Source organism: Lathyrus oleraceus, chromosome 4 (assembly GCF_024323335.1).
Source record: "Lathyrus oleraceus cultivar Zhongwan6 chromosome 4, CAAS_Psat_ZW6_1.0, whole genome shotgun sequence".
NCBI classification, from domain to species: domain Eukaryota; kingdom Viridiplantae; phylum Streptophyta; class Magnoliopsida; order Fabales; family Fabaceae; genus Lathyrus; species Lathyrus oleraceus.
In genome coordinates this window covers 377,540,722-377,562,242 of record NC_066582.1, presented here as the reverse complement: position 1 = coordinate 377,562,242, position 21,521 = coordinate 377,540,722, and the positions used below count along the sequence as shown (strand labels likewise).

The following is a 21,521-nucleotide window of genomic DNA, read 5'->3' as shown; positions in this document are numbered from 1 at the left end:
GAAGTATCCAGGATTCTGAGATCCGGAGCCGTAGAAATCAAGAACGAAACCTGTAGTCCATTCATCGTAAATGGACAAAGACTGAAGCTCTACGAAGGAGGAGACATTCCAGCATACTACTCAAGCCACACTCTGATTGATCCACCGATTCCTACTACTACAGGTGTATAAATTTTGATCGTCAAGCTAATGACGTTAAATAAGCGCTGCGTGGGAGGCAACCCATGGTTTTTCATTTTACTTTTTCGCATTTATTTAATTTAATTTAATTTTATTTTTATTTTCACTGAGACTAAATATTTGAATGGTTTGTATTTTCAGGATCTCTTTCCTAACTTTTACAGGATGCAGGATTTCGACGATATGCACGTAGCCTATAGAGATGATGCTCAGAGAGAGCGCTACATCGCTCTGTATCAGCGCCCTATGGCGCCCACACGTTATCCTGATCAACACTGCATGGAGGCACTGGGCATTGAGCCGAGTATCCGATTTCTGAGCCACCAGCTTCATTGGGACGAGTTCGCTGACGACCTGAGTAACACCTAAAGGAACTTGACATTGGAGTTCCTCAGTTCATTTGACTATGACCCATACTCTGGACCGGATGGGTATGCTGCTTTCAGGCTCTTTGGAGTTGAGTACTCTTTCATCTAGAAAGAGTTCGGTGACCTATTGGGTTTCCAGACCACTCCTGATGCTATCCCCGAGACACCTATGGGATACTTTCTGGGTAAGGAGGTGGAAAAGTTCTAGAGTGATATATCAGGTGGGGGGAGCCAGGATCCTTCAACGCAGCTGTCTCAGGCTATACATAACCCTGCTTTTAGATACTTCCAGATGATAATGGCACATTCCTTCATAGGAAGACCGGATGCTGAGACATTACTGAGCGAAGAGGAGATCTTCCTACTATTTTGTGCATCCCAGTCTCGCCCAGTAGCATGTGGGAACTTTCTGTTATGTGGTCTCAACGGTGTCTCCAGATCGACCGAAGGAGTCATCCATGTAGGAGGTATCATTACACAGATTGCTATCGCTCTAGGTCTATCTCGCAAGTTGTTACATCTCCGGACCTACTTAGGGTACACTACCATGGATATCGACTTCTGTTTGACCCGAGGGTTGATGAGAAGAGCTTCCTTCCACCCATGTCAGTTCCGATTGCTAGTCGACAGCGAGGCTATTCATTATTTCACACTATCTGATCCTATGATGACTAGTGTGCATGATCCAACGAATTGGAGTTATGCTCTGAAGGGCCAGGGAGAGACTATCGAGGAGCCGAGATCACCACCTATTGTTGAGAATTACAACACAAACGCTATCCGGACCCCTCAAGCCAAAAGACAACAAGAAGTCCAAGCCAAAGGATCAAAATCTGGCCCAGCCGAATTTTGCCTTGTGGCGCCCGCCATAGATGCTGTGGCGCCCGCCACAGCGTCTGTATAAGCTCGGGGCAGACTCCCTCTCTTTACCATTTTCACACCTTACAACCTTCAAAACCCATTTTTCCACCTTGCAAAAACGTCCTTGAACCCACAAAAAGCTCACACCTTTCTCACCCTCACACCATACAAATCATTTTCCCGATTTCCATTTTCATTTTCATCAGTCGGATTTCATAAAAATCCAACCTTTTCACAACCCACTTCATCTTCTTCGTCATATTACAAGAGCTACACAATGGAGTTTAATGGATTCATTCTTCGAGGAGGGAAACCGGGAGATAGGCTGATAACACTAAAATTTACCGTATTTTCGACTCCGATTTCACATGCATTCTAGTCGTTTTATTATCATTTTGTTGTGTTATTGGTATGTTTTCCTTTGTTTTTAGGTTTTTACTTTAATCAGAGCCCCGATCGAGAAAAGGAGTGAAAAAGAGCCAAAAACCCTAAAATTCAGCATTTTGTGCTTATGGCCTACCCAATGGCGGGCGCCACAGACCAAGCCATGACGTGTCCAAGCTCAACTTCCCTCAACTCCCACGTTCTCCACTACATCCACTAAGGCGCCTCACTTTGGCCTTGTGGCGGGCGCCATGGCCTTGTGGCGGGCGCCACAAGAGGAAAACAGTTTCCCTCCATTTTCAAGTTGAAGGGAATCCAAGTCATTTCCATCTTTTTACTTGCTTATAAATAGAAACTCAAATTCACTTTTACAATCATCCAAACTTAGAGCAGAGGCAAACTCAGAGCAACTTTGTTTCACTTAGGCATATATTCAGTCTTATAAAGTGGTAATCGCTTCGCATTGGAGTGTTACCACAATTGTGTAATCAAGTCTGTGATAGAGTCTGTAATCGAGTTTGGAGCACTTTGGAAGGAAGTTAATCATGCCGCCATTTTCATTTCCGCATTGCAATTTATTCAACCCTCCGATTGGAGCAGGTTTTTATTACTTGTCTTTATTTTATTTATTTTCCGCACTCACTTTACTTTATTTATTTCCCGCACTCGCTTTACTTTATTTATTTTCCCGCACTCACTTTACTTTATTTATTTCCCGCACTCGCTTTACTTTATTTATTTCCCGCACTCGCTTTACTTTATTTATTTCTCGCACTCGCTTTAAATTATTTATTTCCTCGCACTCGCTTTACTTTATTTATTTTCCACACTCGCTTTACTTTTATTTATTTCCTCGCACTCGCTTTACTTTTATTTATTTATGGCACTCGCACTACTTTTATTTATTTTAATGCACTTTTACTTTACCATGTCTAGCTAAATTTATAAGGCTAGAATGTAAGGATCGTAATTGAACCAGTAATCCGTACAATTGTTCGTAGAAACACTTAAGGGCTATTTTAACTTTCAACTTAAGTTTTCCCGCACTTCAATTCCGTTGGGTAAGATCGAAAGCCGTCCAACGTCTTTTTAAGCTTAATTGTTTTTAACTATTTCAAAAACAGCGAAAGCGCTTTGTTTAGTTCATTAGGAGATTTTAACATTAGGAAGAAAAGAGATTTTAAAACTATTTTCGGACGCGTTTATAAGTTTAGAGTCTGGTTCGTGAGAACCTCTTTTGGTTAAGAAATTCAGGTTATAATACTTTTCAACTTAGTCAAGATACTATATTTCTTAAAAATAGGTTTACTACTCTAACGCAATGCGCGCCTTTTTATAAGTGACAATAAGAGGGTTTGATTAGGGAGTACAACTCGGTTATGAATACGCGAAAGCGACAGTTCCTATTAAATTAGTTCTTTTCAAAGTAGGAAACATTGCCCATAAGTAGTTCTATTAGCAAGTACTTGGATTATCAATTGATTACGTGAATTACATTCGACCCTGTCTTTATCAATTATATCTTTATTTCAACACTTTACTTTTCATTGCACACTCCAAAAACACCTATTTCGATTGCCTTTGATAAACACCATAACAATAGATAACGATAGATTGACACTTGGTCTCTGTGGATTCGACAATCTTTTATATTACTCTGACGCGTTCGTCTACTTGCGAAAAGCACGCATCAAGTTTTTGGCGCCGTTGTCGGGGACCAATTTCGTTAAATTTAATTTTCCTGTTGTTATATCATTTAGACTTAGGCTATTTCCCGCCGGTCAATGCGAAGAACTCGTAGCACCGGAAGTTTAAGCTTAGTAAACCCTCTGGCGGAACCTGAATGTTACGCTCGCGCATGTTTATTCTTTCATAGAATTAAGAGAGCTATGGCCGAAGATCAAAACCAAAGACCTCTTAAGGATTTCGCTCAACCATCTAATGAAGAACCTAGTTCTAGTATAGTAAACCCAACCATCCCAGCTAATAATTTTGAACTTAAACCATCTCTGTTACAACTAGTGCAACAAAGACAATTTGCGGGTCTCGCTACTAAGAACCCAAACCAACATTTAAAAATGTTTCTTCAATTAGCAGACACTTTTAAAACCAATGGAGCTTCTCCTGAGGCAACACGTTTAAGATTATTTCCTTTTTCCCTCAGAGATAAAGCCCTATCATGGTTAGATTACCTTCCACCCAATTCCATTACGACTTGGGATAACCTTAGAAGAGTTTTTCTTGCTAGATATTTTCCCCCGAATAAAACCGCCGTTCTTCGAAACCATATAACTAGATTTACCCAAAACCAAGGAGAATCGCTGTTCGAAGCTTGGGAGAGATATAAAGAGTTGTTACGAGCATGCCCACATCATGGCTTAGAAAACTGGTTAATCATCCAAACCTTCTATAATGAACTTCATTACAACACAAAGATGACCATCGACGCTGCCGCAGGCGGTACTCTGATGAACAAACCTTATCCTGAAGCTAGTTCCCTCATCGAAGATATGGCTCAAAACCATCAATCATGGGGAGTCGAACGAGCGACAGTTGAGAAGAAGGAAGCCCAAGGAGGAGTGCATGAACTAAGCTCTATAGACATGATGCAAGCTAAAATGGACGCATTAGCCCTCAAAGTCAAGCATATGTGCATAAACCCGAATACTTTAGTCGCAGTTTCGTCGGATTGTGGGATATGTGGAACCAAAGGACACCAATCTGCATAATGCAGTCTATTAAACGAAACCCACTCTGAGCAAGTGAACTACACCCAAGGGAACCCATACTCGAATACCTATAACCCTGGATGGAGGAATCACCCGAACTTCTCCTATAAAAACAATAACCCTATTCAAAATAATACACCTCCGAGACCTAGTTATCAAGCCCCTAGATCAAATCAACCTATGCAACCTGTACCACCAAAGCCGAGCCTTGAGAAAATTATGGAAAATTTTATCACCACTCAAACCCAACAAAACAAGGAGTTCATGAACCAAAACATTCATGTTAACGAATTGATTACTCAGTTAGGAACCAAGGTTGACCAAATAGTTACTCATACCAAGATGCTTGAAACCCAAATGTCTCAGGTAGCTTTAAACCAAGCCCCTCAGACTACACCTGGAGGACAATTCCCGGGACAACCTCAACAAAATCCGAGAGGACAAGCCAATGCCATTACCCTACGAAGTGGGAACGCTTATGATGAGCCACCTAGATTGAGTGAACCCGAAACTTCCAAGGAATGTACCAAACCCCCGGACGAAGTAAAGGAACCAGAGGAATCTGAAAACCAGGAAGGTCGAGAGAAAGGAGAAGAACCTAAAGATAAAACTTACGTACCACCCCCGCCATATAAACCACCTATACCATATCCGCAAAGACTCAAACAAACCCAGATCAATAAACAGTATCAAAAATTTATTAAAGTTATAGAAAAACTTCATGTAGAAATCCCTTTCACATAAGCCATCACCCAAATACCTTCTTATGCAAAGTTCCTCAAAGACATCCTTACCAACAAACGTAGACTTGACGATCCGAAGCCTTTGGAATGTAATGCTATTTCCGAGGATAAATTAGCAAAGAAAGATAAAGATCCTTGAAATTTCTCCATTCCTGGACTTTTGGGTAATCATGTCATCGAAAAGGCTTTTCTAGACTTAGTAGCTAGTGTAAGCCTAATGCCTTTAGCGGTTTGTGAGAGGTTAAACTTAGGAGAATTACAGCCCACTAAGATGTCACTTTAGTTAGCCGATAGATCTGTTAAATATCCGATAGGCATTTTAGAAGATGTTCCTGTTACGATAGTGATGCGTGCTTTTCGCAAGTATACGAACGCGGCAGAGTAATATAAAAGATTGTCGAATCCACAGAGACCAAGTGTCAAGCTATCGTTATCTGTTGTTATGATGTTTATCAAAGGCAGTCAAAATAGGTGTTTTTCGTAGTGTGCAATGAAAAGTAAAGTATTTTAATAGATTTAATTAATAAAGACAGGGTCGAATGTAATTCACGTAATCAATTGATAATCCAAGTACTTGCTAATAGAACTACTTATGGGCAATGTTTCCTACTTTGAAAAGAACTAATTTAACAGGAACTGTCGCTTTCGCGTATTCAGAACCGAGTTGTACTCCCTAATCAAACCCTCTTATTGTCACTTATAAAAAGGCGCGCATTGCGTTAGAGTAGTAAACCTATTTTTAAGAAATATAGTATCTTGACTAAGTTGAAAAGTATTATAACCTGGATTTCTTAACCAAAAGAGGTTCTTACGAACCAGACTCTAAACTTATAAACGTGTCCGAAAATAGTTTTAAAATCTCTTTTCTTCTTAATGTTAAAAACTCCTAATGAACTAAACAAAGCGCTTTCGCTGTTTTTGAAATAGTTAAAAACAATTAAGTTTATAAAGACGTTGGACGGCTTTCGATCTTACCCAACGGAATTGAAGTGCGGGAAAACTTAAGTTGAAGGTTAAAATAGCCCTTAAGTGTTTCGACAGAAAATTGTACGGATTATCGGTTCAATTACGATCCTTACATTCTAACCTTTTAGATTTAGTTAGACATGGTAAAATAAAAGTGCATTAATTTAAATAAAAGTAGTGCGAGTGCGGAAAGTAAATAAAAGTAGTGCGAGTGCGGAAAGTAAATAATTTAAAGTGAGTGCGAGAAAATAAATAAAGTAAAAGCGAGTGCGAGGAAATAAATAAAGTAAAAGCGAGTGCGGGAAATAAATAAAATAAAAGCTAGTGCGAGGAAATAAATAAAGTAAAAGCGAGTGCGGGAAATAAATAAAGTAAAAGCGAGTGCGGGAAATAAATAAAGTAAAGACAAGAAATAAAAACCTGCTCCAATCGGAGGGCTGAGTAAATTGCAATGCAGAAAAGAAAATGGCGGCATGATTAACTTCCTTCCAAAGTGCTCCAAACTCGATTACAGACTCTATCACAGACTTGATTACACAATTGTGGTAACACTCCAATGCGAAGCGATTACCACTATAAAATACTGAATATATGCCTAAGTGAAACAAATTTGCTTCTGAGTTTGCCTCTGTTCTAAGTTTGGATGATTGTAAAAGTGAATTCGCGTTTCTATTTATAAGCAAGTAAAAAGATAGAAATGACTTGGATGCCCTTCAACTTGAAAATAGGAGGGAACCGTTTTTCCTCTTGTGGCGCCCGCCACAAGGCCATGGCCCCCGCCACAAGGCCAAAGTGAGGCGCCTTAGTGGATGTAGTGGGGAAACGTGGGAGTTGAGGGAAGTTGAATTTGACACGTCATGGCTTGGTCTGTGGCGCCCGCCACTGGGTAGGCCATAAGCACAAAATGCTGAATTTTAGGGTTTTTAGCCCTTTTTCACTCATTTTCTCGATCGGGGCTCCGATTAAAGTAAAAACCTGAAAACAAAGGAAAACACAGTAATAACACAACAAAATGACAATAAAACAACTAGAATGCATGTGAAATCGGAGTCGAAAATACGTAAATTTCAGTGTGATCAGATAGGTCAGTTATTTATCCCTACTAATTTTGTTGTCATGGACATCAAAGAGGACAATGATATACCAATCCTTCTAGGTAGAGCATTCTTATCGACTGCAGGAGCCATAATAGATGTCAAGAAAGGAAAGTTGACGTTTGAGGTAGGTGACGAGAAAATTGAATTTATACTTTCGAAATTTCTTATGGCACCTGTGATGGGAGACTCGTGTTATGCCTTAGATATCATTGATGAATGTGTTAGAGAATTAGAACAAAAAGAAATTATAAAAACAATTAAGTTACCATCAACTCTCATAAGGGAAGATGATGACTTTAAGAAACCCTACATCGATGATAACCTTTACGAATGTTTATCCCTTACCCCAGATCCTATGCCATGCCCTAAGAAACCAACCTTAGAACTTAAGGAACTACCTAAGAACCTGAGATACGAGTTCCTCGATGAAAAGATGAACCGTCCAGTTATAGTTAGTGCTACCTTGAGCCAAGAGGAAACGAACCAACTTTTAGACGTTTTACGAAGATATCCCTCAGCCTTAGGATATAATATCTCTGATCTGAAAGGTATAAGCCCATCCGTATGCATGCATCGGATTTCACTCGAAGAAGATTCAAAACTCTCTAGGGAACATCAGAGAAGAATAAACCCTATAATGAGTGATGTTGTTAAAAAGGAAGTTCTTAAGTTACTTGAGGCAGGTATCATCTACCAGATCTCAGATAGTAAGTGGGTGAGCCCTGTGCATGTAGTACCTAAAAAGGGAGGCATCACAGTCGTGCAAAACGATAAAGGCGAACATGTAGCAAAACGTTTAGAAGGAGGATGACGGATGTGTATAGATTATAGAAAATTAAATAAAGCAACTAGGAAGGATCATTTCCCTTTACCATTTATTGACCAGATGTTGGAGCGTTTAGCCAGACACTCTTACTTCTGCTATCGGGATGGATACTCTGGATTCTTCCAAATACCTATCCACCCCGAAGATCAAGAAAAAACTACCTTTACATGCCCTTATGGAACTTTTGCCTACAGACGAATGTCGTTCGGCCTCTGTAATGCCCCAGCTACTTTCCAACGCTGCATGATGTCAATCTTCGCAGATTACCTAGATGGTATCATGGAAGTGTTTATGGATGATTTCTCGGTTTGCGGATTTGATTTCCACAATTGTCTTGATAACCTTGAGAAAATCCTGGAGAGATGCGTGGAGGTGAACCTCGTGCTAAACTGGGAAAAATGTCATTTCATGGTAACCGAAGGAATAGTTTTAGGACATATAGTTTCCGAAAAAGGTATAGAGGTAGATAAAGCTAAAATAGAAGTTATAGAAAACCTAAAACCCCCCAAAACCATCAGAGAAGTCCGAAGCTTTCTTGGACACGTTGGACTCTACCGGCGTTTTATTAAGGACTTCTCCAAAATAACTAAACCTTTAACTGGACTTTTAATGAAAGATGCTGAATTCATTTTCGATGAAAAATGTAATGACGCATTTAATCTTTTAAAACAAGCGTTAGTATCTGCACCCATTATGAAACCACCTGATTGGTCAGAACCTTTTGAGATAATGTGCGATGCTAGTGATTATGCAGTTGGAGTCATTCTAGGACAAAGGAAAGATAAAGAATTACATGCCATTTATTATGCCAGTAGAACCCTAGATGTTGCCCAACTTAATTATGCAACAACTGAAAAAGAATTACTCGCTGTAGTTTTCGCTATAGACAAATTTAGATCTTATCTAGTAGGAGCAAAAATTATTGTTTACACCGATCATGCTGCCATTCGTTACCTATTAAGTAAAAAAGATGTCAAGCCCAGGTTACTCTGATGGATTCTATTACTACAAGAGTTTGATTTAGACATAAGAGACAAAAAAGGCACTGAAAAATGTAGTTGATCACCTTTCTAGGCTAGAACATCTAAAACCAGAACTAATACCCATAAATGATGATTTTGCATATGATAGACTGATACCTAGAGTAGAAACCATTGAAGATAATAACCTAGATCATTATGAGAATTCCCAAAATTCCTTAGCAATAAGTAACGTACCCTGGTATGCAGATTTCGTTAATTACCTAGCTGCTGATATAGTACCCCCTGACCTTGACTACCACCGCAAGGAGAAATTCTTCCACGATGTGAGAAACTTCTATTGGGACGAACCGCTCCTTTTCAAACGGGGTAAAGATGGCATTTTTCGCCGTTGCGTTCCAGAAGAAGAGGTAAATAGAATTATCGAGCATTGTCATTCTGCACCTTATGGTGGACATGCGAGCACCTCTAAGACATACGCCAAGATTCTTCAAGCTGGCCTATTCTGGCCTACCATATGGCGTGATGCCTATGCTTGCATTGTCAAATGTGATAGATGCCAACGCACTGGAAACATTTCAAGACGAGATGAAATGCCCTTAAGAAACATTCAGGAAGTAGAACTCTTTGACGTATGGGGTATAGATTTCATGGGACCTTTTCCACCATCCTTAGGAAACAGGTATATCTTAGTAGCTGTAGACTATGTGTCTAAGTGGATTGAAGCTATATCTGCACCCACAAACGACACTAGGGTAGTAATCAAACTATTTAAAAACTATATATTCCCTAGATTTGGAACACCACGTTTAGTCATAAGCGATGGAGGATCACACTTTATATCGAGAATATTTGACAAACTTTTAAGAAAATATGGAGTTAGGCATAAAGTAGCAACACCATACCATCCACAAACTAATGGCCAAGTAGAAGTATCTAATAGGGAGATAAAACAAATCCTAGAGAAAATTGTTTCTATTTCTAGGAGAGACTGGTCTCAGAAGCTTCAAGAAGCGTTAATGGCCTATAGAACCGCTTTCAAAACCCCTATAGGAACTACTCCTTATCAACTAGTTTATGGAAAATCATGTCACTTACCATTCAAATTAGAGCATAAGGCCTATTGGGCCATTAAAACTTTGAATTTAGATTACCTAGCCGCTGGAGAAAAGCGTACCCTAGACATTCATAAATTAGAAGAACTTAGGCAATCTGCCTACGAGAATGCAAAAATATATAAAGAGAGGACAAAAGCCTATCACGGCAAAAGAATAGTAAAGAAAAACTTCAATATAGGCGATTATGTTCTCCTTTTCAACACTAGGTTACGACTCTTCCCTGGAAAGCTACGTTCAAGATGGACTGGTCCTTTCGAAGTATCCAAGATTCTGAGATCTGGAGCCGTAGAAATCAAGAACGATACCTGTAGTCCATTCATTGTAAATGGACAAAGACTGAAGCTCTACGAAGGAGGAGACATTCCAGCATACTACTCGAGCCACACCCTGATTGATCCGCCGATTCCTACTACTACAGGTGTATAAATTCTAATCGTCAAGCTATTGACGTTAAACAAGCGTTGCGTGGGAGGCAACCCATGGTTTTTCTTTCATTTTACTTTTTCGCATTTATTTAATTTTATTTTTATTTTATTTTACTTTATCATATTTTGCATTAAGACTAAGATTTGAATGGTTTGTAGTTTCAGGATCACTTTCTTAACCTTTACAGGATGCATGATTTTGATGACATGCATGTGGCCTATAGAGATAATGCTCAGAGGGAGCGCTACATCACTTTGTATCAGCGCCCTATGGCACCCACACGTTATCCTGATCAGCACTGTATGGAGGCACTGGGTATCGAGCCGAGTATCCGATTCCTTAGCCACCAGCTTCACTGAGACGAGTTTGCTGATGACTTGAGTAACACATATAGGAACCTGACTTTGGAGTTCCTGAGCTCATTCGAATATGACCCATATTCTGGACCAGATGGGTATGTTGCTTTCAGGGTTTTCGGAGTTGAGTACTCCTTCAACCAGAAAGAGTTCAGCGACTTATTGGGTTTCCAGACTACTCCTGATGCTATCCTGGAGACACCTATGGGATATTTCCTGGGTAAGGAGGTTGAGAAGTTTTGGAGTGATATATCAGGTGGCGGAAGCCAGGATCCATCTATGCAGCTGTCTCATGTCATACATAACCCCGCCTTCATATACTTTCAGATGATATTAGCACATTCCTTCCTGGGAAAGCCGGATGCAGAGACACTACTGAGTGAAGAGGAAATCTTCCTATTATTTTGTGCATCCCAGTCTCGCCCAGTAGCATGTGAGAACTTTTTATTATACAGTCTCAGCGGTATCTCCAGATCTACCGAAGGAGTCATCCATGTTGGCGGAATCATCACGCAGATTGTTGTCGCTTTAGGTATGTCTCGCAAGCTGTTACATCTTCGGACCTACTGTGGGTACACGACCATGGACATCGACTTCTATTTGACCAGAGGATTGATGAGGAGAGCCTCTTTCCACCCATGTCAGTTCCGATTGCTAGTCGACAGTGAGGCTATCCATTACTTCACACTGCCTGACCCTATGATGACCAGTGTGCATGATCCAGCGAATTAGAGTTATGCTCTAGAGGGCCAGGGAGAGACCGTTGAGGAGCCGAGATCACCACCCATTGCTGAATACACACCTACACCACCATCTCCCAGAATCACTGTTTTCTCTAATAATCTTTCATTGCAGACACCGACATCCGCACTCAGATTGCTGAGTGTCGTAGAGAGATCGCATCGCTTAGACAGGAGGTGGCTGACCTTACTTTACAGATGGGAGTGTCTGATCTCACCCATGCTACTGAAGCCGACTGTCTATATCAAGAGATCGCAGAACTCAAGCAAGAAGTAGCCATGCTCCGTGGTTCCTCTCAGGAAGATGACATCCCTACTACATGATCTCACCATTTAATCTTATTTTATCTCATTTTTATATTTCTCGTATTTACATAACTCATCTTATATTATTTCATTTGGAATATTATATAAACTACATCTATACATTAGTATTTCTATTTTTATTTATATTTATTTTATTTGCATTTTAATTTTTCAGTTATTTATTTATTTATATTTAATTTCTGTTTTTGTTTTTGTTTCAGTTTCACTTTTTAGTTTTGCTTTTACTTTTATAAAATTATGCAAGTCAAAGATACTAGGAGAATCACAAGACAAATGCTATCCAGACCCCTCAAAGCCAAAAGACAAGAGAAGCCCAAACCAAAGGACCAAAATCTGGCCCAGCCAGATTTTGCCTTGTGGCGCCCGCCATAGGACCTGTGGCGCCCGCCACAGCGTCTGTAAATGGTCGGGGCAGAACCCCTTTCTTCACCATTTTTGCAACTCACAACCTCCCAAACCCATTTTTTCACCTTGGAAAAACATCCTTAAACCCACAAAAAGCTCATACTTTTCTAACCACCACACCACACAAATCATTATTCCACTTTCCATTTTCGATGTCATCCGTCGGATTTTGTAAAAATCCAACCTTTTTCACAAACCACTTCATCTTCTTCATCACTTTTCAAGAGCTTTCAAATGGAGTTTAACGGATTCATTCTTCGAGGAGGGAAACCGGGGGATCGGCAAAGAAAAATTATTAAACGGTTGCAAAATCGGGAAATCCTCCCGACAAGGTATGTTGACGAAGACTGTCTATACACTTTAGGTATCTATCATAGCATATTTCATTTATTAGATAATTTAGGTTTGCATAATTTCTTTTCCAATAAAGAACCTACCTATGAGCGGTTGGCAATTGAATTTTTGAGTTCCTTAATTTATATTGTCAACCCTAACACTGCTAGCACAGTTGGTACTGTCAAATTTAGAATGTTTGCTATTGAATACCAATTCAGTACCGACGAACTAGCCAGCTTGTTAGGGATCCCTCATGGGGAAGGTGCTATTTGTGAGGCCCCTTTGGATTCCGAATGGTCTGTTGAGGTATTTTCCTTCTGGGAGCGTTTATCAAACACTTCCATAAACTCTTTTGAAGGAGTTCTTGCCTCAACTATCCATAACCCGACCATCAGAGTTTCTAGATATCTGTTGGCATGCACTATTTTTGGTCGGGAGAATCCAAATAAGGTTAATGCTAGATAGCTTCTATTTTTACAAGGAAGCCTCACAAATTGACGTATTAATTCGGTCCCGTTCATGCTTGCTCATATGATTTTAACTGTGAATAAAGCGGGACCGATTTCTTTTGGTGGATTGATTACATCTATTGCTCGGGCGCTTAGCCTGAACGATGAGATGGCTACCCTAGAACCCTTACCTCCTTGCACAATTAACCTAAAATTTCTGAGAGACGTGAAATTGTGCCGCTCGAGGAGAGAAGGAGGCTATATGCTTATGGTTCATGGCATAGCCATCCCGTCTGTAGTTTTACCGTGCACTAGACGTACAGATGTACGAGATGAAAGGAATTGGACCTACGCTTTAGATGCCCCACCTGTTTTGGGTCCTCTTTCTCCTAGTATTCCTGATGAGGCGGGACATGACACTGATGATGAATATGATCGGAGAGAGAGATCTCACATACCCCATGTGTCCCCCTATCATCCTTCACCACCACACACCGCACCATCTTCTTCTTCTACAGGTACCACTCCTGGCTTCTATATTACAGAGGAGATGTGGCGTGACCACATGGCTAGAGAGAAAAGGCATGACGACCTCCTCTCTACCATCCAGCAACAATTGACGGATAACATGCGCTTCATGCAAGAATCGCAGCGGAGGACAGACAGGTCCTACGACACTGTTCTACAGTCACTGCAAACGATCACAGATACACAGGCCCGTCAACAACACTACCACCAGCAACACATTGCTCTCGTAGAAAACATCCAGGGTACCATTTTAGGTCACCTTCGAGACGTGAGGACCGCTCAGGATGCCCTGATGGCGAGGATGGATCAGAGAGACCGTCGTCGTACCCGATCCCGTCGTCCACCTCAGGATGGCGAGGGCACTAGTGGTCAGCATTAGGTTGCCAGGTAACTCTTCCCTTATCTTATTTTGAAACATTGGGGACAATGTTCGATTTAAGTGTGGGAGGAGACTCTATTGTCTTTTCTTTATTTTGCTTTTCTCGTTTTTCCTTTATCGCTTTTTCTTTATTGTCTTTAGATAGTTTATTTATTGTTATTTCCTTTTAGTTGTCTATTTTGCTTTTTAGTATAATGCATGAGTCTGACGAGTCACCAAATATAGTAGATCTTTAGTACAATCCTACCTCCCCATAACTTTAGCCCCACCAATAAATTTTTTTACAAAAGAAAATAGTGTTATCTCGAAAGTTTTCAGGTTTTAAGGACATGTTTTGAGTAAGGAGGCGGTGACTTGGGAGAACTTTGCGAAACATTAGTATCTGTTTTAGCACCATAAGCTTCGTAAGTATAGGAATCATTCCCGAAACCCCATATACCATGGCCTCAATCATCATTTCCGTATAAGTCCTTAGTAGTTTATCTCAGCAGTCAGCTCCGGCCTACTCATCCTCTACGTAGAGGACCGATGCAAATAAGTGAATGATCCAGAAAAACAAAAAAATAAAAGAAAGCAAAAAAAGGCAACTCCGATATTGGTGACACTCACAAAGTCATTTAAACCAAAGAATTGTAAAAAAATTGCTACAAAAAGAAAAAGAAATAGAAAAACTTACCCACTGCTAGTTGGTTTAGAGGTATCTGGCACTGAACTCGGTAGGGCGGATTACGATCCAATCCCCCACAACTACAGTTGGGTCCAATAAAAGGGTTTACACATGTTTATGTGCCAGAAACCCCAAGCTCTGATCATAATCACTAACAGGCCACTCTACTATGAAGCATGTACGGATAACGGGCTTAATGTGATTGTGCCTGAATGAAAAGGACACAAAAAGAGATGAAGAGGCAAGCCTAGGTATTGTGGGGTAATATGGGTCGGTTAATATAGGAATGAAGTTTATGTCCGTATTTGCGGATTAGTGTCATCATGATACCCTTAGTTCACTCAGCTAGTACCTATCACTGCATCCCGACTTGAACTTAGAATTTTTTACCTGAAGCACTCGTTTACACAAATTTTCTTTTATGAGCTTTTCAATGTTTTGCTTGAGGACAAGCAAAGGTTTAAGTGTGGGATAGGCTGATAACACTAAAATTTACCGTATTTTCGACTCCGATTTCACATGCATTCTAGTCGTTTTATTATCATTTTGTTGTGTTATTGGTATGTTTTCCTTTGTTTTCAGATTTTTACTTTAATCGGAGCCGCGATCGAGAAAAGGAGTGAAAAAGAGCCAAAAATCCTAAAATTCAGCATTTTGGTCGGGAGAATCCAAATAAGGTTAATGCTAGATAGCTTCTATTTTTACAAGGAAGCCTCACAAATTGACGTATTAATTCGGTCCCGTTCATGCTTGCTCATATGATTTTAACTGTGAATAAAGCGGGACCGATTTCTTTTGGTGGATTGATTACATCTATTGCTCGGGCGCTTAGCCTGAACGATGAGATGGCTACCCTAGAACCCTTACCTCCTTGCACAATTAACCTAAAATTTCTGAGAGACGTGAAATTGTGCCGCTCGAGGAGAGAAGGAGGCTATATGCTTATGGTTCATGGCATAGCCATCCCGTCTGTAGTTTTACCGTGCACTAGACGTACAGATGTACGAGATGAAAGGAATTGGACCTACGCTTTAGATGCCCCACCTGTTTTGGGTCCTCTTTCTCCTAGTATTCCTGATGAGGCGGGACATGACACTGATGATGAATATGATCGGAGAGAGAGATCTCACATACCCCATGTGTCCCCCTATCATCCTTCACCACCACACACCGCACCATCTTCTTCTTCTACAGGTACCACTCCTGGCTTCTATATTACAGAGGAGATGTGGCGTGACCACATGGCTAGAGAGAAAAGGCATGACGACCTCCTCTCTACCATCCAGCAACAATTGACGGATAACATGCGCTTCATGCAAGAATCGCAGCGGAGGACAGACAGGTCCTACGACACTGTTCTACAGTCACTGCAAACGATCACAGATACACAGGCCCGTCAACAACACTACCACCAGCAACACATTGCTCTCGTAGAAAACATCCAGGGTACCATTTTAGGTCACCTTCGAGACGTGAGGACCGCTCAGGATGCCCTGATGGCGAGGATGGATCAGAGAGACCGTCGTCGTACCCGATCCCGTCGTCCACCTCAGGATGGCGAGGGCACTAGTGGTCAGCATTAGGTTGCCAGGTAACTCTTCCCTTATCTTATTTTGAAACATTGGGGACAATGTTCGATTTAAGTGTGGGAGGAGACTCTATTGTCTTTTCTTTATTTTGCTTTTCTCGTTTTTCCTTTATCGCTTTTTCTTTATTGTCTTTAGATAGTTTATTTATTGTTATTTCCTTTTAGTTGTCTATTTTGCTTTTTAGTATAATGCATGAGTCTGACGAGTCACCAAATATAGTAGATCTTTAGTACAATCCTACCTCCCCATAACTTTAGCCCCACCAATAAATTTTTTTACAAAAGAAAATAGTGTTATCTCGAAAGTTTTCAGGTTTTAAGGACATGTTTTGAGTAAGGAGGCGGTGACTTGGGAGAACTTTGCGAAACATTAGTATCTGTTTTAGCACCATAAGCTTCGTAAGTATAGGAATCATTCCCGAAACCCCATATACCATGGCCTCAATCATCATTTCCGTATAAGTCCTTAGTAGTTTATCTCAGCAGTCAGCTCCGGCCTACTCATCCTCTACGTAGAGGACCGATGCAAATAAGTGAATGATCCAGAAAAACAAAAAAATAAAAGAAAGCAAAAAAAGGCAACTCCGATATTGGTGACACTCACAAAGTCATTTAAACCAAAGAATTGTAAAAAAATTGCTACAAAAAGAAAAAGAAATAGAAAAACTTACCCACTGCTAGTTGGTTTAGAGGTATCTGGCACTGAACTCGGTAGGGCGGATTACGATCCAATCCCCCACAACTACAGTTGGGTCCAATAAAAGGGTTTACACATGTTTATGTGCCAGAAACCCCAAGCTCTGATCATAATCACTAACAGGCCACTCTACTATGAAGCATGTACGGATAACGGGCTTAATGTGATTGTGCCTGAATGAAAAGGACACAAAAAGAGATGAAGAGGCAAGCCTAGGTATTGTGGGGTAATATGGGTCGGTTAATATAGGAATGAAGTTTATGTCCGTATTTGCGGATTAGTGTCATCATGATACCCTTAGTTCACTCAGCTAGTACCTATCACTGCATCCCGACTTGAACTTAGAATTTTTTACCTGAAGCACTCGTTTACACAAATTTTCTTTTATGAGCTTTTCAATGTTTTGCTTGAGGACAAGCAAAGGTTTAAGTGTGGGATAGGCTGATAACACTAAAATTTACCGTATTTTCGACTCCGATTTCACATGCATTCTAGTCGTTTTATTATCATTTTGTTGTGTTATTGGTATGTTTTCCTTTGTTTTCAGATTTTTACTTTAATCGGAGCCGCGATCGAGAAAAGGAGTGAAAAAGAGCCAAAAATCCTAAAATTCAGCATTTTGTGCTTATGGCCTACCCAATGGCGGGCGCCATAGACCAAGCCATGACGTGTCCAAGCTCAACTTCCCTCAACTCCCACGTTCTCCACTACATCCACTAAGGCGCCTCACTTTGGCCTTGTGGCGGGCGCCACAAGAGGAAAACAGTTTCACTCCATTTTCAAGTTGAAGGGCATCCAAGTCATTTCCATCTTTTTACTTGCTTATAAATAGAAACTCGAATTCACTTTTACAATCATCCAAACTTAGAGCAGAGGCATACTCAGAGCAACTTTGTTTCACTTAGGTATATATTCAGTTTTATAAAGTGGTAATCGCTTCGCATTGGAGTGTTATCACAATTGTGTAATCAAGTCTGTGATAGAGTTTGTAATCGAGTTTGGAGCACTTTGGAAGGAAGTTAATCCTGCCGCCATTTTCATTTCCGCATTGCAATTTATTCAACCCTCCGATTGGAGCAGGTTTTTATTACTTGTCTTTACTTTATTTATTTTCCCGCACTCGCTTTACTTTATTTATTTCCCGCACTCGCTTTACTTTATTTATTTCCCGCACTCGCTTTACTTTATTTATTTCTCGCACTCGCTTTAAATTATTTATTTCCTCGCACTCGCTTTACTTTATTTATTTTCCGCACTCGCTTTACTTTTATTTATTTCCTCGCACTCGCTTTACTTTTATTTATTTCTCGCACTCGCACTACTTTTATTTATTTTAATGCACTTTTACTTTACCATGTCTAGCTAAATTTATAAGGCTAGAATGTAAGGATCGTAATTGAACCAGTAATCCGTACAATTTTTCGTAGAAAAACTTAAGGGCTATTTTAACTTTCAACTTAAGTTTTCCCGCACTTCAATTCCATTGGGTAAGATCGAAAGCCGTCCAACGTCTTTTTAAGCTTAATTGTTTTTAACTATTTTAAAAACAGCGAAAACGCTTTGTTTAGTTCATTAGGAGATTTTAACTGTAGGAAGAAAAGAGATTTTAAAACTATTTTCGGACGCGTTTATAAGTTTAGTGTCTGGTTCGTGAGATCCTCTTTTGGTTAAGAAATCCAGGTTATAATACTTTTCAACTTAGTCAAGATACTATATTTCTTAAAAATAGGTTTACTACTCTAACGCAATGCGCGCCTTTTTATAAGTGACAATAAGAGGGTTTGATTAGGGAGTACAACTCGGTTCTGAATACGCGAAAGCGACAGTTCCTGTTAAATTAGTTCTTTTCAAAGTAGGAAACAATGCCCATAAGTAGCTCTACTAGCAAGTACTTGGATTATCAATTAATTACGTGAATTACATTCGACCCTGTCTTTATCAATTATATCTTTATTTCAACACTTTACTTTTCATTGCACACTCCAAAAACACCTATTTCGATTGCCTTTGATAAACACCATAACAATAGATAACGATAGATTGACACTTGGTCTCTGTGGATTCGACAATCTTTTATATTACTCTGACGCGTTCGTATACTTGCGAAAAGCACGCATCAAGTTTTTGGCGCCATTGCTGGGGACCAATTTCGTCAAATTTCATTTTCCTGTTGTTATATCGTTTAGACTTAGGCTATTTCCCGCCAGTCAATGCGAAGAACTCGCATTACCGTAAGTTTAAGCTTAGTACACCCTCTGGCGGAACCTGAACATTACGCTCGCGCACGTTTATTCTTTCATAGAATTAAGAGAGCTATGGCCGAAGATCAAAATCGAAGACCTCTTAAGGATTTCGCTCAACCATCTAATGAAGAACCTAGTTCTAGTATAGTAAACCCAACCATCCCAGCTAATAATTTTGAACTTAAACCATCTCTGTTACAACTAGTGCAACAGAGACAATTTGCGGGTCTCGCTACTGAGAACCCAAACCAACATTTAAAAATATTTCTTCAATTAGCAGACACTTTTAAAACCAATGGAGCTTCTCCTGAGACAATACGTTTAAGATTATTTCCTTTTTGCCTCAGAGATAAAGCCCTATCATGGTTAGATTCCCTTCCACCCAATTCCATTACGACTTGGGATAACCTTAGAAGAGTTTTTCTTGCTAGATATTTTCCCCCGAGTAAAACCGTCGTTCTTCGAAACCATATAACTAGATTTACCCAAAACCAATGAGAATCGTTGTTCGAAGCTTGGGAGAGATATAAAGAGTTGTTACGAGCATGCCCACATCATGGCTTAGAAAATTGGTTAATCATCCAAACCTTCTATAATGGACTTCATTACAACACAAAGATGACCATCGACGCTGCCGCAGGCGGTGCTCTGATGAACAAACCTTATCCTGAAGCTAGTGCCCTCATCGAAGATATGGCTCAAAACCATCAATCATGGGGAGTCGAACGAGCGACAGTTGAGAAGAAGGAAGCCCAAGGAGGAGTGCATGAACTAAGCTCTATAGACATGATGCAAGCTAAAATGGACGCATTAGCCCTCAAAGTCGAGCATATGTGCAGAAACCCGAATACTTTAGTCGCAGTTTCGTCGGATTGTGAGATATGTGGAACCAAAGGACACCAATCTGCAGAATGCAATCTATTAAACGAAACCCACTCTGAGCAAGTGAACTACACCCAAGGGAACCCATACTCGAATACCTATAACCCTGGATGGAGGAATCACCCGAACTTCTCATATAAAAATAATAACCCTATTCAAAATAATTCATCTCCGAGACCTAGTTATCAAGCCCCTAGATCAAATCAACCTATGCAACCTGTACCACCAAAGCCGAGCCTTGAGAAAATTATGGAAAATTTTATCACCGCTCAAACCCAACAAAACAAGGAGTTCATGAACCAAAACATTCATGTTAACGAATTGATTACTCAGTTAGGAACCAAGGTTGACCAAATAGTTACTCTTACCAAGATGCTTGAAACCCAAATCTCTCAGGTAGCTTTAAACCAAGCCCCTCAGACTACACCTGGAGGACAATTCCCGGGACAACCTCAACAAAATCTGAGAGGACAAGCCAATGCCATTACCCTACGAAGTGGGAATGCTTATGATGAGCCACCAAACCCTAGATTGAGTGAACCCGAAACTTCCAAGGTATGTACCAAACCCCCGGACGAAGTAAAGAAACCAGAGTGTAGCGGTGTATTCGTCACTTTATGATTTATTGACTAAATAAAAAGCAAAGCATACAAAGATAGAGTCGCCACCGCACTTTTATTTATCCAAAGGAATGGCTAAAAAGCGAACAAAAGCCTAAGAAGTTTTACGCATAGAAAACTAATGAAAGGTCAGAGATCTGGGTAAGGGGGTAATTATGCAAAGGGAAGGTGTTAGGCACCCAATGCATCCTAGGTACTCCTAGGGAACCCTTTTCACAAATTATTGCAAAAGATATTGTTTATGAAAGTATTTATTGTGCAAACATTGATTGGGAGGATGAGAGAAGAATATACAATTTTTATTATTTTTGTGTTTGGATGGATAACCATTGCCTATGTGTTTGGATGGATAACCATTGCCCATGTCAAAATTTCTCTTATACAACACCTCACCACTGAGGTAGAAACTGCCTGACAACCTTCTCAGAGTTTTCCTATCTTTCACAGATGCCCCAGGCGGATAAACCTGGTTCTGGAGGAAATTCTTGATATCAAAATACCAAGGCTTGTCATCATTTACTTCTTCCACTGCAAATACGTGAGCTGGTCTATCCAAGCGCATCACGGTGATATTGGGAACTTCATTCCAATACTTGACCACAATCATGGAAGCAAGCGTAGCAAGA

General features: G+C 40.2%; 2 non-coding genes across 2 annotated transcripts; both read right to left on the bottom strand.

Annotated features, from left to right (window-relative positions):
- Positions 1 to 4,066: 4,066 nt before the first annotated feature.
- On the bottom strand, positions 4,067 to 4,173 carry LOC127078079 (small nucleolar RNA R71). Its single transcript, XR_007787824.1, has one exon. It is a non-coding gene; the product is annotated as a small nucleolar RNA R71 (small nucleolar RNA).
- A 15,676-nt stretch (positions 4,174 to 19,849) lies between these two features.
- On the bottom strand, positions 19,850 to 19,956 carry LOC127076979 (small nucleolar RNA R71). Its single transcript, XR_007786981.1, has one exon. It is a non-coding gene; the product is annotated as a small nucleolar RNA R71 (small nucleolar RNA).
- Between the last annotated feature and the right edge of the window lie 1,565 nt (positions 19,957 to 21,521).